The 15,652-nt window shown below is 32.4% G+C and overlaps 1 protein-coding gene across 2 annotated transcripts in view; it reads left to right on the forward strand.

The window, feature by feature from the left end:
* Positions 1-15,652, forward strand: part of LOC126888405 (neurobeachin) — a 2,163,879-nt gene that overhangs the window by 1,770,818 nt on the left and 377,409 nt on the right. The gene's annotated exons all lie outside the window — the stretch shown is intronic.

The raw sequence follows: 15,652 nt of genomic DNA on the forward strand, positions 1-15,652 counted from the left end.
ATACTATAATAAAACTGATTAGATGATGAGGAGACTATAATATATGGCAACATTGTATCGTATCTTTCTCCCTTCCTATGACTTTCATATCACTAGTAACTAGTTATTGTTCTTCGTAAGTTTTTATTTTGGGTTAGACCAGCGTTTCCCAACCGGTGGGTCGCGACTCACTAGTGGGTCGCGTCGTGGCTCTTACAGTAGCTGAGTAGCGTATCCTAGTAGCCATCATGGGTGAGGGATGGGTGGCGAATGTGAAAACACATCAGAAGGTGGGTCGCAAGACATAAAAGGTTGGGAACCACTGGGTTAGACCAATATCAATCCTAACGTTTTTCATCAGATCTTTCATCTTCATTTATTTCCCCATTGCTGTTTATTATCAATCTTAAGTACTCTTACATATTGTATATTCTGCTATATTTTCTTCGTTAGGTGCCTTTTTCTTTCTAACTTTAAACAAAATTTAACAACCTGATTTTTGATACATTAATTTTTTTAAAACTAAGACTAATTAATTATGTTCTTTTGTTACAGGTGAGTGAATAAATCTCTACATTTTCCAGTTTTTGGTAAGCAAAATATGATATTTCTTTTTTTTTGTATACCACTTTAATAATTTAAAATTCCACACTTAAACAACAGACTGACAAATTCAACCCAATAAACACGCTAGTTAGGAAAATTAAAGGAACTTAAGGTGATACAGTAGCGATCAACAGGTAGCCAAAACGCGTTCCAAGATTGCGGCTATAATTTTGAATATTTTTTCGAGATATTTGGCACACGTATTCGTAATATAATAGATAATGGCGGTACAGAGCCCAATTTGAAAAATATATTAATATGTGGAAACTACTCTGTAATTAAATACAATATTAAAAAAACGAGCCTGTAACCGCCATTAAGAAGAACAAAAAATACACTTTCTTCAAATAAATTTTTTTATCCTATGTCTAGATTTTGTGTAATTTTGGAACTACTAATGAAATAAAAAATTTTAGTAGTTCCAAAATGACACAAAATCTAGGCATCGGATAAAAAAGTTTATTTGAAGAAAGTGTATTTTTTTGTTCTTCTTAATGGCGCTACAGGCTCGTTTTTTTAATATTGTATTTAATTACAGAGTAATTTCCACATATTAATATATTTTGCAAATTGGGCTCTGTACCGCCATTCTTTATTATATTACGAATACGTGTGCCAAATATCTCGAAAAAATATTCAAAATTATAGCCGCAATCTTGGAACGCGTTTTGGCTACCTGTTGATCGCTATTGTTTCCTCTTAATGCATATAAGTTATTAGTTATGTCTTTTAGGTAGTTTGGGTTTTTTTATGTCTTTTGGTTGGTGTTTCATTGATTGTTTCCCCTCTAAGGCAAATTTCCCCTCCCAAAGCAAATACCTAGATCCGCCACTGACTGACGCTTTATCTAATGCTTATTTTTTTGGTGACTATTTCAAAGTTCGAAAGATTTTTCTATTCTTTTTGATATCCTTCTGCTCTGCTATTTTTCCTTGAATTTCTTTTATATTGAGGGTGGACAACTGGGACATATATACTTTAAAGGCGGATGCTGGGGGAGGCCAAGACTTGGGCTGTAGCGCCATAGGAGAGAGAGAAACAGCAAATATGAAAACCCTTCGAAACATTGATAATAAGACACTTAACTAGGGACCAGAGCTAGAAGTACAGGTTTGATATACAACGAAGCCTTCGAAACATCGATAATAAGACACTATGGGACAGAGCTAGAAGTACAGAGATACAACGAAGATGCAAGGTGGAGAACATTAATAACTGGAGAAACGGTTCCCCAAAAGGAAAACGATCAATGGGAACACCACGAAATCGATGGAACGGCAACTTACTGTAGGCACATTAAAAAACAGAGATAGACGGAGAGGAAAAATCATCGTCATAAGTAATATGGAGTTTTTCCTGTGAAATGTGCCCATTGTATATTGACAATTATGATCCCTTTCAGGCTGACACCTCAGTGGATACAGGAAGTAGGAATAAGGGATGAAAGGGCAAAGTTAGTGCAGTCATTAAAGGTTTTCAACTCCTATTTTGTTAAACCTCCATCGATTTGCATTAAAATTGGTGACTAGTTAGAGCACACCTCAAGAAACAAAACTGATTTGGTGCCAACTTGCACTTTTACCCTGGGGGTGGATACCACCCCTTCTCGGGGTGAAAACTATTTTATTAAAAATAACCCCACAAATCAATAGAGTGACAAATTTTAAGCAAAATTTGTTATATCAAGTTATTAAAATAAATCAATACTTTTTGAGTTATTAAAGATCAAAGATTTGAATTTTTCGTGAAACAAGTGCATGGTGTAAAGCGGTTTTTCATAAATAATTAAAAAACTGTAAGTTTTAACAAAATAGTTATTGAATATATACTTTTTTCGGCTAGTACTCAAATCTAAGTACGAGTATTCAAGCTTAAATAACGGGAAAACGATGCATTTTCTAAAATATACATACCTACTTACTAAACACTTGTCAAAGTACTCAAGAATACCTATCAAGTAGATGAAGTTGATAACATCAAAGCTAAACAAGTGATGATGAAAAGAAAAGAACCCTTTCGAATTTTTTAGGAAAAAGTGAAAATTAAAACATACGCTATTTATATATTTATTTTGAAATTAGTTAACAGAATAATTTTCAAAGGAATTTCGGGAATGAAGTTAGGATTATAATTTAATAATTAAATTTTAATTTTAATTTTTAATAATATCTAATTTTTCTTTGTCAGTGTTCAATGTTTTTTCACTAATTAATTTCACAGCAGTATCTGTATCAATTGTACAATTTATTTTAAGCACGCAAGGGGGCCGTTCAAGTATTACGTAATGCAGGTTGGAGGGAGGGGGGGGGTCAAAAATCTTCAAAAATCGCGTTACGTAATACTTGAACGCCCCCCAAGTGTATTCTGTTGCCCTGTTGAAAACAGTTTTTTGGTGTATGTATTATAATATATATTCAATACAAACGCCGACTTCGAAATTACAGTAGCAAGTACATACCTATACAATAGCGTCTATTTAAGAGCACATGCGTGAAGTTACGGATGATAAAAAGAACATATTAATTAATTGTATGTTAGTAAAATATTATTTTTATATTATTTTGAATATTATTGAATTTTTTCTATCAATATAAACTGAATATGTCCAGAAACTGGGGGTGTCCAGTGTCCAATAATGGGTACCTACATTTGACATCGAATACGTTTTTGCTAAATTTTACATAAATGTCTTAAAACAGTTTAAAAAACTTATATAAATAATATAATAATTTAAGCTCCAAATTTTTGGAGCCTAAACTTTGAAAAATGTTTGTAGCATAATTTAATGGCATCAACTTCTCCGAGAGCTCATTTGATACATATTTCTGAGTACTTTGAAAGTGTTTAGTAAATAAATTTTATAAAATGTATCGTTTCCCCGTTATTTAAGCTTAAATACTTAGATTTGAGTACTAGCCGAAAAAAATATACATACATTCAATCACCTATAACTAACTTTTAATTAATTCTCAAAGGTTTTTCGAATAAGGAATCTATTTTATTTTTATTATCTTCAATTTTGATAATTATAACTTTTTTGATAAAACTTATAGTTTTTGAGTTATTTATGAAAAACCGCTTACACCATGCATTTTTTTCACGAAAAATTCAAATCTTTGAGCTTCAATAACTCAAAAAGTATTGATTTATTTTAATAACATGATATAACAAATTTCACTAAAAATTTGTCCTTCTATCGATTTGGGGGTTATTTTTAATAAAATAGTTTTCACCCCCGAGAGGGAGTGGTATTCATCCCCAGGGCAAAAGTGCAAGTTAACACCAAATCAGTTTTGTTTCTTGAGGTATGATCTAACTAGTCACCAATTTTCATGCAAATCGATGGAGGTTTAACAAAATAGGAGGTGAAAACCTTTAATGACTGCACTAACTTTACCTTTTCATCCCTTATTGCTACTCTTTGTATCCACTGAGGTGTCAGCCTGAAAGGGGTCATAATTATCAATATACAATAGACCCATTTCACATGCCAAACTCCATATTACTTATGACGATGATTTTCCGGCTCTACCTCTTAGACTAAGACTGAATAAGAGTCATGTCTACACAAAAAAAAGAAGCAGAAATTTGACTGTGCGTTAGTCCCAATTGTTTATCAATGCATCAATAAATATTTAGTTTCATTTTCGTTAGTGTTCCTGTAATTTTTTACAGCACGTTAACTTCTATTTAAAATGTTAGCCACTAACATGAGTTTGGCCCTGGAAAGAAAGCGGGACATTCAAAAAATGTAATCTATTCACTGCAGGTAGCCAAATAATTGGCTATCCCTAAAGGAGCACCTGCACTGTAGGGTGCAGTCATTCCTTATTATCAGTACCACCCAGCATCAGACCAAATTTTAGTTAATAGGTTTGGTATCTGTCACAGGACCATCAAAATTTGTTTGTTTGCAAAATTCTCTAGGACTTTTTAGCTAATGAATTCAGTAGATCGAAGATGGACCAAAAATATAAATTAATATATTTTCGTTTGTGGAATTTTAAATTTAAAATATTTGTTTTTAATTTTTATTGGCCGCTACTAAAATTCGTCTTGGCCATACTAAAAATCGTCTTGAAGAAGATACTACATAGTTAAAAACTAGTCCATGTTCGTCGTAGATACTGATAAGGAAGGGGTTTGAAATCAGTATAATTTATTTAATTACTTAAGTGAAATCGATTTTTAACTTAAGAGTTCTTGTGAAAAAACAGCAACCCCTAAAGTTACGTTATACCGACCACGAAAATCAACTTTAAGGTGAATGACCAATTTTTGTCATTCTTTATGTTTTAGTGGTCGCTGAATCCGATTATGAAGTTTATTTTTAGAATTGGTGGAACATGTTCGAAAATCAAAATTTATGCAAAAAGGCGAAATATCAATTTTGATGATTTTTCAACTTTACCTCGCTGTATCTTTGGTGGCTATAAATACTTCCTTTTGAAAATTTTACTGTATCATCTTTTAAGTATTTGGATAACAACGAGATGTGTCCGAAATTTTTAAACAAATTAATAGACGAGTTGTTAATTTTCAAACATTTTGTCGTCAAATTTCGTTAGTTTCATGGTTACTTAAAAAAGTTGAGTGACAACCTTTTTAGTTTATAATTTTAACCAACACAGCAATAAAAAAATATGATTCATGAAGAAGTTTTCTGACATCCCAAAAAACGCTTATTTCTCGAGATACTGACCACGGTCTGGTAAATGGCTAATTTTGATCATACTTATGTTTCTGATGGTGCTGAAAACAAAAATTTGGTTTATTTTGAATTTTACGTGGAGGAACATTGTCCAAATCGCAATTTTACCCTAAGATGAAAAAAAAATAAAATCACGTTTTTTGCGTTTAACTCGCTACAACTCTGTTCCATTTTAAAAAATTTTTTCTGAAATTTTTTCAATATATATTTCTTACCTTTCTGAAGGCAATGAGACCTGTTTCAAACTTTCCTGAATTGCAAAGTTTAATCGCAAACGTTGAGTGACAAAATTTGAAATTTAGCTTTTTAATAAAGTTTATGTTAAAATATAGAGCACAAAGAACAAAATGTTTTATATAAAAAAAGAATGTGTGTGTACTTTGTACGCACGTAAGAAGTTATGAACATATTATATGACTATTACATATTATATGATTTTAACGAAATTTATATAATGTACTTTAAACAGTTTATTTATATTTTATTTAAATATTAAACTAATTTTAATACTTACTACTTTCCAAAAATTTTAATAAGACAATACCAAAAATTTAAAAAAATAAAAGAATAAAACGCACACAAACACATTGAAAAATGCCACAAAGAAAAAATGATTTCTGAACGATAATAATTGTTGGCAAAAATTTTAAGTACGCGTTTTCTGAAAAAAAAATTATATAATAAATATACAATCATAAAATGCATAAAAAAATAAAAAATTGCATCGGGATTCGAACCCGCGAATTTGGGGACGCTTTGATTCGTAATCGAAGCCTAGACTCACTCATCCAATTACTTATTATTTGTCATGTGGAAAAATAGGTCAACTGAAAGTTTTACTGTTTGACAGTTATTCTGAATTTAAATCAAATTATGTAGTTTGATTTTTGTGGAAGAAAATATTAAAATATAACAAAACAGTAAGAAAACAATATATTAGATGAAGATTGGTAGAACTTTTGTTGGTAATCAAATTAAGCATGTAAATCAAAGCATTACATACCTACTAGATAAATAAATCTACGCCAAAAAATCATAATTTAAAAATAAAAATCTGACCTAATTTCGGATTTCTCTCTAAAATCCCCATTCTTGAGAAAATAAATTTATTCCAACATAATCCAAATGTATAATTACAATATGATTATAATAAAAACTACTTACCAAATTAGAATGAGTCCTTGTCCAAAATAGTCCAAAGTCCAAAAATATATATGAAAACTATTTAAAAAGGCAGTATAACTATTAACTAACTTTTGTTTGTTGTTTCTTTTCACATAAATTTCAAAACGCAACAACCATAAATAATCAAACCACAGCTTTGCCACAGCCGACATATTGAATAATTTTTGACATGTCATTTGAACATCCAATCAGAACAAAGTTATAATGCGCATGCGCCCGGATCGTAGGTTTTAACATATAAAAATTCACCCTCATATCGCGCGTAAAGAAGTATAACTTCAAAAACGCTGCAATAGGTTTAATGCTGTGTTGATTAAAATTATAATCTAAAAAGTTCGTCATTCAACTTTTTTAATTAAACCTGAAACTAACGAAATCTGACAACAAAATATTTAAAAATTAATAACTCCTTTTACAATTTGTTTAAATATTTCGGACTCATTTCGATTTTATTCAGATACTTCAAAGATGATACAGTACAATTTTCAAAAGGAAATATTTAGAGCGACCAAAAATACAGCGAATTAAAGCTGAAAAATAATCCAAATAGATTTTTCGCATTTTTGCTTAAAATTTGATTTTTTGACATGTTCCACCAATTCTAGATAAAAATAAACTTCATATTCGGATTCAGCGACCTCGAAGATATAAAGAACGACTAAAATTTGCCATTCACTTATGATGGTCGCTTTTTCGATTTCTAAGCCTCAAATTAGAGATGTGCCGCTCGCCTAGTAAGGATACTTCTTGTCAGGTTGTTATATATTTTTGTTTTTATGCTGATATTCTTATGGTGTGTTATTATTATTTATCAATAATGTATTGTCATACCCTCGTAACAGTTTTTTCAGTCTGTTTTTATTGCTGCATGGTCACTGATAATTTGTCCTTCACTGTTTCTAAAAAGATTAGCGTGATTTATCCTTTTCTGAGTTGTTTAAGAAGTTTGTAAGTTGCTCTAGTAGTCTAGTGCTACCCTGATTGAAATCTTCCTCCATTCTTAGTATTTCATATCTCCTCTTCTAATAGTTTTTTGCTATTTATCTCTGCTATATACGTCTGGATATCCCGTTGGAAAAAAAGTTTATTAATAGCAAGCTGAAAATTTGTTAATAGCTTAGGGGTGTCTAGTCGGACAAACTTTGATATATGGGAACACTGGAACAGGGGCAGTTTTAATTGTGGAACAGTTTAAAAATTTGGAACGGTCAGACCACGAAAACGGCATATGTATTTTGTCCGACAGAACATACTTAAACTCTCCGAACAGAGATTAAACCCTCACGAAAAAATAAGACTGCTAATTATCACCAAATGGGCGTTTTAATGAGTGGAACATGTAGAATATGTCAAATGACAGGAATTATGACAGGTGATAAATAGCAGTCTGATTTTTGTATGTGAGTTTAATCTCTGTTCGGAGAGTTTAAGTCTGTTCTGTCGGACAAAATAAATGTGCCGTTTTCGTGGTCTGACCGTTCCAAATTTTTAACCTGTTCCACAATTAAAACTACCCCTGTTCCAGTGTTCCCATATATCAAAGTTTATCCGACTAGACACCCTTAAGCTATTAACAAATCTTCAGCTTGCTATTAATTAACTTTTTTTTCATACGCCGGATCCAGACCTAATAGTTTTAATAGTAGTTTCCACTTATATATCATAACTTATCAAAGCCTCAATCGCAGTTGAGAATACCAGCATATTTTTCCATCTTGACAATTTATCTCGATGGGACATCAGACACTTTATTTCCCAATAAAATCTTGTGTCAATTTTCAGTAGTATTGTTGTTTTTGGCCATCGAAAAGATCCATAAAATTGTAAATATTTAAATTTTTCTTATCTGCTTGTTATGTCTATGGTATAGATTTTATGGGGAATTAAACTAGTATTAATTATAGAGAAAAGGTGATTCGCTAAGAGGACATTATTTTTAATTTCCATTAGGTCGGGTTATAAAAAGTGCGCTGACATTTATGCGATAATAAAACCGAGAATAACTAATAACGAGCTTTTTCAAAACGGCCGTTAATGCCTTTAATCGATGTAAAACTTTTTATTTCTCCAATTCGCTTTTATTTTATTGGACAATATGTAAATATGTTATAAAGTTACTGATTTTAGATTTTATTAGATTTCACACAGTTTTTTTTTGACACAATATAGTAGAGGATCCGATATAAGGTCGATTTGCACCGATCTGTTTATTGGATAAAAATTATTGGATATATAATTTAGCATGTTAACAATTACAAAAAACAAGGGTTGCCCGATCTAATCTTGTTCTAACTATTATTAATTAATAATTAAAAAATGACTTTTTTTAATGAATTTAAAAAAAATTTCGACCCGTGCAGATATTATTTTAGATTTTTCGGATCATTCTAAACAAAATGGTATTGTGTAATTTTTCTTTAAAGTTGATCGTTTTCGAGTTATAAACAATTTAAAACTGAAAAAAGAGCGAAAGATTTCAATTTTCAAGGCTCAAAAACACAAGTAAAAAATATCAGTTTTGTAATCATCAAGTACATAAATTCAAGTTCAAATCTTTTTCTATCAGGTCTCGATAAGAATTTTAGCCGTGTTTTATTCTAAAACATATTTTTTTAATTGTTAATGAGGAAGGTTTCTTATGGGGAGACGGGCATTAACAACTAAAAAATAATGTTTCAGAATGAAATAAGTCCAAAAGGCTTATCAAGAACTGATAGAATAAGGTTTGAACTTGAAATTAGGTATTTCGTAATTTTAAAAATGATATTTTATACTTATGTTTTTGAGCCTTGAAAATCGTTATCTTTCGTTCTTTTTTCAATTTTAAATTGTTTATAAATAGAAAACGATCAACTTTAGAGAAAAATTACAAAATACCTTTTTTGTTTAGAATGACCTAAAGAATCTGAAATAATATCTGCCCGGCTCAAAAAAATTTTTTATTTATAAAAAAAAATGTCATTTTTTAATTATTAATTAATTGTAGTTAGAACAAGATTAGATCGGGCAACCCTTGTTTTTTGTAATTGTTAACATGCTAAATTACATATCCAATAATTTTTCTTCATTAAACAGATCGTCGCAATTAGAGATGCATCAAGTCAAACTAGTTCGATTTTATTCAACAAACTTGCTTGGCTTGAAAACCAAACTTTTTCTGTAAAAAAGTTTGACTTGACTTGATTTCGATATCTTTAGGTTTGACTTGAAATCAAACTTCTTCAAACAGTTTGAAGTTTGAATATCATATTGCGCAACGTGTTTATTTCCAATTCTAATTGAGAGTGCACCGACTTTTATTTTGACTTATTTGGATAGGTCTGAATCTGTCCAAACTCCGCAAATTAGTTTGTATTTCATATTATTAGGAAGTATGTGCTTGGCTTGTTTGAATATTTTTCGGCTCAGAACAAGTACCAGATCAAATTGTGTCTGATTTTGAAGGTATCCCTTCTCTTCCACTGCAAAAATTAAGAGAAAAAAATCTGTAGTTGAAGTGGAATTAATTAAGAAAAATAAATATACTGATTTATTTGATATTGCAGCAGGTGATTTCAAAACAATTAAAATTGAAAAGTGCATACTTGTATTATGAAAAAATAAAGAACAGTGTTATAAAATGACAATTAGTGAACTAATTCTTTAAGACGATATTGCAAAGTCGCAAAAAATTCATTAAACCTACTCTATCAAAAATATAATATTTAGTTGTTCCTTCATAAATTTTTGTTAAAGCGGCCGTTCAAGTATCGTAACACAATTTTACAAACTCTTTATCCCATCTGTATCTTTTCATATTTTGTTGTGAAGAAAGATCCAGCTATTTATTGCAAATATGTGTTACTGTGCCTGATCTGGTAATACAAATTTTAAGATTTTTTCACTTGAATACTATTGTCCTATTGTAACATGAGCGGAGCGTGAGGGGGAAATATAATACAATCCAGAGGTTCTATGTAAAATATAAACAAAAGTTGAAAAGTTGGGAGATTGTGATTCCGTAGTTTTTTTTAAGTTAAAAAACAATGTTATGTAACGCGCTGTTGGAACCCCTCTCCCCCAACTTCATCATCATCAGTAGCTCGACAACCCTTTTTGGGTCCTGGCTTGTTCTAGGATTTTTCGCCTTGCTGTTCTGTTCCTTGCTTTGTTCTTTCAGTGGGTAATCTTAAGTGTTTTCATATATTGTTCCACTTGTTCCATGTATCTAAGTTTGGGTCTTCCCTTTGACCTTCTCCCTACTGGTGTTTGCCTCATTATGTGTTTTGGTGTTTCTGTCTCCTACATCCGTTTAACATGGCCCATCCAGCGCAGACCTCCGATCTTTATGGATGTTATGACGTCGGGTTCGTTGTATGCTGCGTATAGTTCAAAATTATATCTTTTGCGCCATACGTCATTTTCTTTCATCCCTTTATATATGTGTCTGAGGATTTTTCGTTCAAACGTACCTAATAAGTTCTCATCGCTTTTCGACAGTGTCCATGTCTCTGATCCATATATAAGGACCGGTTTTATCAGGGTTTTGTATATTTTGCATTTGGTTTTCCTCGTGATGTTGTTAGATCTTAGATGTTTAATTAGTCCATTTACTAACTTGCGTTACCCTCCTCCAACTTGCGTTACGTAATACTTTAAAGCTTCCAAAGTAGATTAAATTACACGTGGTATGATAAAAAAAACTATCCAACGAATTCTTTGTTTTAATCTAGTGACACTCAAATATGAAAAAGTTATATCGATAAAACGAAACTTACCAGCAAGCAATTCTAAGCATACAGGAATCATTTTCAAAAAATTTACCCTATTTTGATTATAATCGCTTCCTTTATCAAGATACTTTTAAGTGGCACTCATTGTATTATTAATTTTCTTATCTTAATTGGCAACTAACATGTCAATCTCGACAAAAAAGTATATCTACTAATTAAATTATTTTTCAAACTCTTTCAAACTAGTTTGACAAATAGTTTGAATTTTCAAACGTGTACGATTGACCAGTTTGACTTGACTTGAATTATTTGTCTGAAGGATTGACTTGGAGTTTGACTTGAAATTAAGTCAAACTCAAGTCAAGTTCAAACATTCAAGTCAAACTTGTGCAACTTTAGCGCAAATCGACCTTATATCGTATCTTAGACTACTATGGCAGATGATACTTTCGTATTCCCACAGACAACGAAAATCCAATATATCAACGGGCAAAAGTTCTTTTACGTTTGATTTAGTAATTCAATATTTATTCGTAAAGATTTCTCAAGTTTCTGAAACTTTTTTCTTGAGGCACATCTAATTTAAGTATTACATCTTTTCTGTTTAATTGTGCATAGCAGTTGTCGTTCTGTACCAATTCATCTCAGAATTTCTTCATTTGTTATTCGTGCGGTCCAGGAAACTTTAAGGATTCGTCGATAAATCCACATCTCAAATGCCTCTACTCTAGCTTATTCATTGTGTTTATTTTTAAAGTCCATCCTGCCATATATAGGAGCACCGAACATACATATATAGCATTTCGTGAATCTTATCTTAGGTTCAGGTCAAAGTCAGAGTTCGTAAAGACGTTTCTGAATTTCATGTAGGCCTTTCTGGCCCTTTCTCTCTGACATTTAATTTCCATATCCGACATACAGTCTTCACATAGCCAGGTTCCCAGGTACTTAAATTTTCTTACGCGCTCTACATCTTGATTGTTATATCTAATCTTGCATTTTGATGTTGACATAATTGACAGCTGATTATAAGGAACGTCTTTTTTATGTTGATGCTAGGTCCCATGTTCTCGCTATGGTCTTCAATTTTATTAAGAAGGTTTTTGAGGTCTTCTATATTGTCTGCTATTAAGACCGAGTCATCCGCATATCGTATATTATTGACCCAGGTACCATTTACTTTGATGCCACTTTCGCATTCCTCAAGAGCTTCCTGGAAGATTCTTTCTGAATATAACTTGAACCTACATACTTTAAAATTTGCCAATTGGTGTATGTGTAGTAGATTATTATTTGCCCTATTTACTAGGGTGGCTAGGAAGGCACACCCATAGTTCCCCATTATACTCTTCTACTGTCTATCTGGTGTTCAATATCTGCTCACGTGTTCCTTTCCCTGATACGAATTTGCATTGTTCTTCAACTATCTTTGGAAGTAGAAAGCTCTTTAGCTGTTCATTGATTATGTGTAACAAGATTTGGATGAATGTGGAATAAGACAGTGGATCTGTAATTGCTGCATACGGTTTATGATCCTTTTTCATGGATAGGGATAAAGATTGATTAGCAACACTCATTAGGCCAGAGGTGTAACCAGGATGACCCTAAGGGGGGTTACGTCTACTTGAAGGTCTCTGGGGGTATGGAATAATAATAGTGTTAAGCATATGTAGCTCAAAGTACATCCAAAAGGGGGGGGTTATACCCCCAAAACCACCCCCTGGTTACGCCTATGCTGTGCCATTCACCTGTGATCCATGTAAATTTGCACATATCCAGTATTACATGTATGCCAATCTTGCCCATTGCTTGTAAAGTCTTCGCTGGTATGTTACCTATCCCTGGGGTTTTATTTCTTAGTAGATTGAGAGCTTTCTTCCAATGGTTTGAGAGATTAGTTCTGCCTCTTTGATTGTGTGCTTCTTGTGTTTTGAGACTGATACATCTTTTGAAGTATCTTCGTAGAATTCTGAGCAGTAATTTCTTACAGTAGATATAATCTTCTCTTCTTGATCCACCATTTTCTATCTAGCAATGAATGTAGGTCTCTCCGAATAGCTCTTCCATCTTGCTCTATCTTTCCCCAATCTAATGCATTGTTTGCCTGCAACTGGTCTTATGTCATCTGCCAATTTCTTTTGAGGTCTTCCCATGCTTCTTGTCGTCCTTCTTGCTGTCCATTCTAAGATTCTCCGTATCCGCCTGTTATCATCATAATATCTGGGTATGCGACCTGCCCAGTACCATTTTTGTAATGTCTTTCACGATCAGTAGAATGTCTATCAATAATAAATCTACAATAGTGGATTTCCTAAGCTATAGAGGACCACATCTTAGTGATTATAAAAATGAGTAAAAAGCCAGTGATAAAAACGAGAAAAAACAGCAGAAATTAATAAAATAATAGAAACAGCGTCCAGCAATACGTTACCAAAAAAAAGGTAAAAATAAAATGGATAAATGGTTTGATAACGATTGCAAAGAAGACCATAAGACCAATTAATAAATTATGTCTCAAGAAGAAAGCCCGGAGACAGGCACATTAACCCAAACAGAGGAGGAAAAAATAAGATAGACCAAAGAAAAAAAAACTGAAAAAGGGTCTAGGAGGAGTCAAAAGGAGATTTCTATAGGAGAAGAACTAACACTGAAGTAATAGATTGATCGTAGCGAAAACAATGAGACTAAAATGGCAAACATTTTTTGGATATTTCGTAGCATAATGTATTTATTATTGATCCCCGAGAATATGTCGTTTTCATGAGGTTTGTTCCAACCAGAGTTATTGCGCAGAACCCTGACGTTCGCAACTTGTTTCCAACTCTGGTTGGAACAAACCAATGCATGTCCTGAGGATTGGTGGGTGGTATTTCCGAGCCAGGGAGCTTTAATGTGTTGTAGGAGCCAGGTCGATAGATGTGATTGGAGCGATGATTGGTCAGAAACTAGGAGCATAAGATGACAACAGAAGATAAATGAAGTTCTTGACTTGTTTGGAGGCTAAAACCTCAAAATATATAATTGCCGTGTATTTTGGTGTTTTTAGTTAATTTACTTTTAGAATTTTTCTTGAAACCTGTCTCTTTGCGTTAAAATATATCATTATTTGATTTTATTGCAGTTTCAGTCATTTATTTGTTACATTTGTATACAAACATTTTATATAAACTTCTGTCCAGTATGTACACCAGTAGCTAATTAAAATAGATCCTCATTCCACCCTTAACAACTAACCAAACCCATTATAGCCCCATTAAATGTGTTTAATACGATTCTCATTAATATAGGTCATTTATGTTAATAAAAATCCATGTCGATTCAGTAGCTCTTGAGTGACTGCCCATCAAAATTACTATTTAGAGACTCCCATTATGAAGGCCACGAAAACGGTCTGGTAATTATTGCCCATAATGGCCAGATAATTTAAACGGGAGCCCAACATATTATTCATAGCATCTGTCAAATATTTACACAAACCCGGCAACGCGGAAAATGATGAGGTCCCATGGTGAGAAGGGCCTCTACCTGGTCTCGAGATCAGTCTATTATTCTTCTTCTTCTTCTCCGCTGCGTTGGTCGAAATTCACTTAACGATTCCAATGACTTATGGTTCTTGTTTGGCGTTTTGACATTATTTGGATTTGGGCATTAGACAAGTTTATTAAAACATTAGTTCTAATGATCCTTTTTGGTTCACACTGAGTTAAGTATTTCTTTGGGGTGTTTTAATAGAATTTAGATGAAATAAAAAAATGTATTGTATTCTTGCTGTTTCCAAATATGCATTCCTTTTTAAAAAGATGTTTTATGAAATGTTTTTTGAAATCGTTTAAATGAATTTCAAAGTATTATGACTCTGTAATATATCACAACCTGCTCAACAGTTACGGATGAACAACATACTAAGTTGACCATATGTATAATCTTATGGTATACCTTAGCACCAACGTAAATGCAAAATGGGAACAGGCGACAGAAATTAAGGCGAGATTGGAACGAGCTAGAGCAGCATTCAACAATATGAAAAAGCTTTTCATAAACAAGGCTTTGTCTCTTCCTCTAAAACTACGTCTATAGTTAAATGCTACATTTTCCCTATCTTACTATATGCTGTGGAGGCCTGGACCCTGACAGAGACGCTCATGAAAATACTAGAAGCATTCGAAATGTGAGTATTCCGACGCATTCTTTATACAGGGTGTTTCATTATTAATTGTCCATATAGTAACTGGAGAAACTTTAGCACAAAATACGAAGATTTAACCTAAAACACTTAAATAAAATGTGGTTCCTTACTGAGTTACAGGGTATTTTATCTAAAAATTCAAAAATTATTTTTGCTCAGCACTTTCAAACTATTCGACGTATCCTCTTCATACTTGGCAGGTAGTATAGGTACTGTACAGACTACTAAATTATGTTAAACAAACGTTTCTGGCTGTCACCAGAGGCGTCCGAC

This window comes from Diabrotica virgifera, chromosome 7 (assembly GCF_917563875.1).
Source record: "Diabrotica virgifera virgifera chromosome 7, PGI_DIABVI_V3a".
Taxonomy (NCBI): Eukaryota; Metazoa; Arthropoda; class Insecta; order Coleoptera; family Chrysomelidae; genus Diabrotica; species Diabrotica virgifera.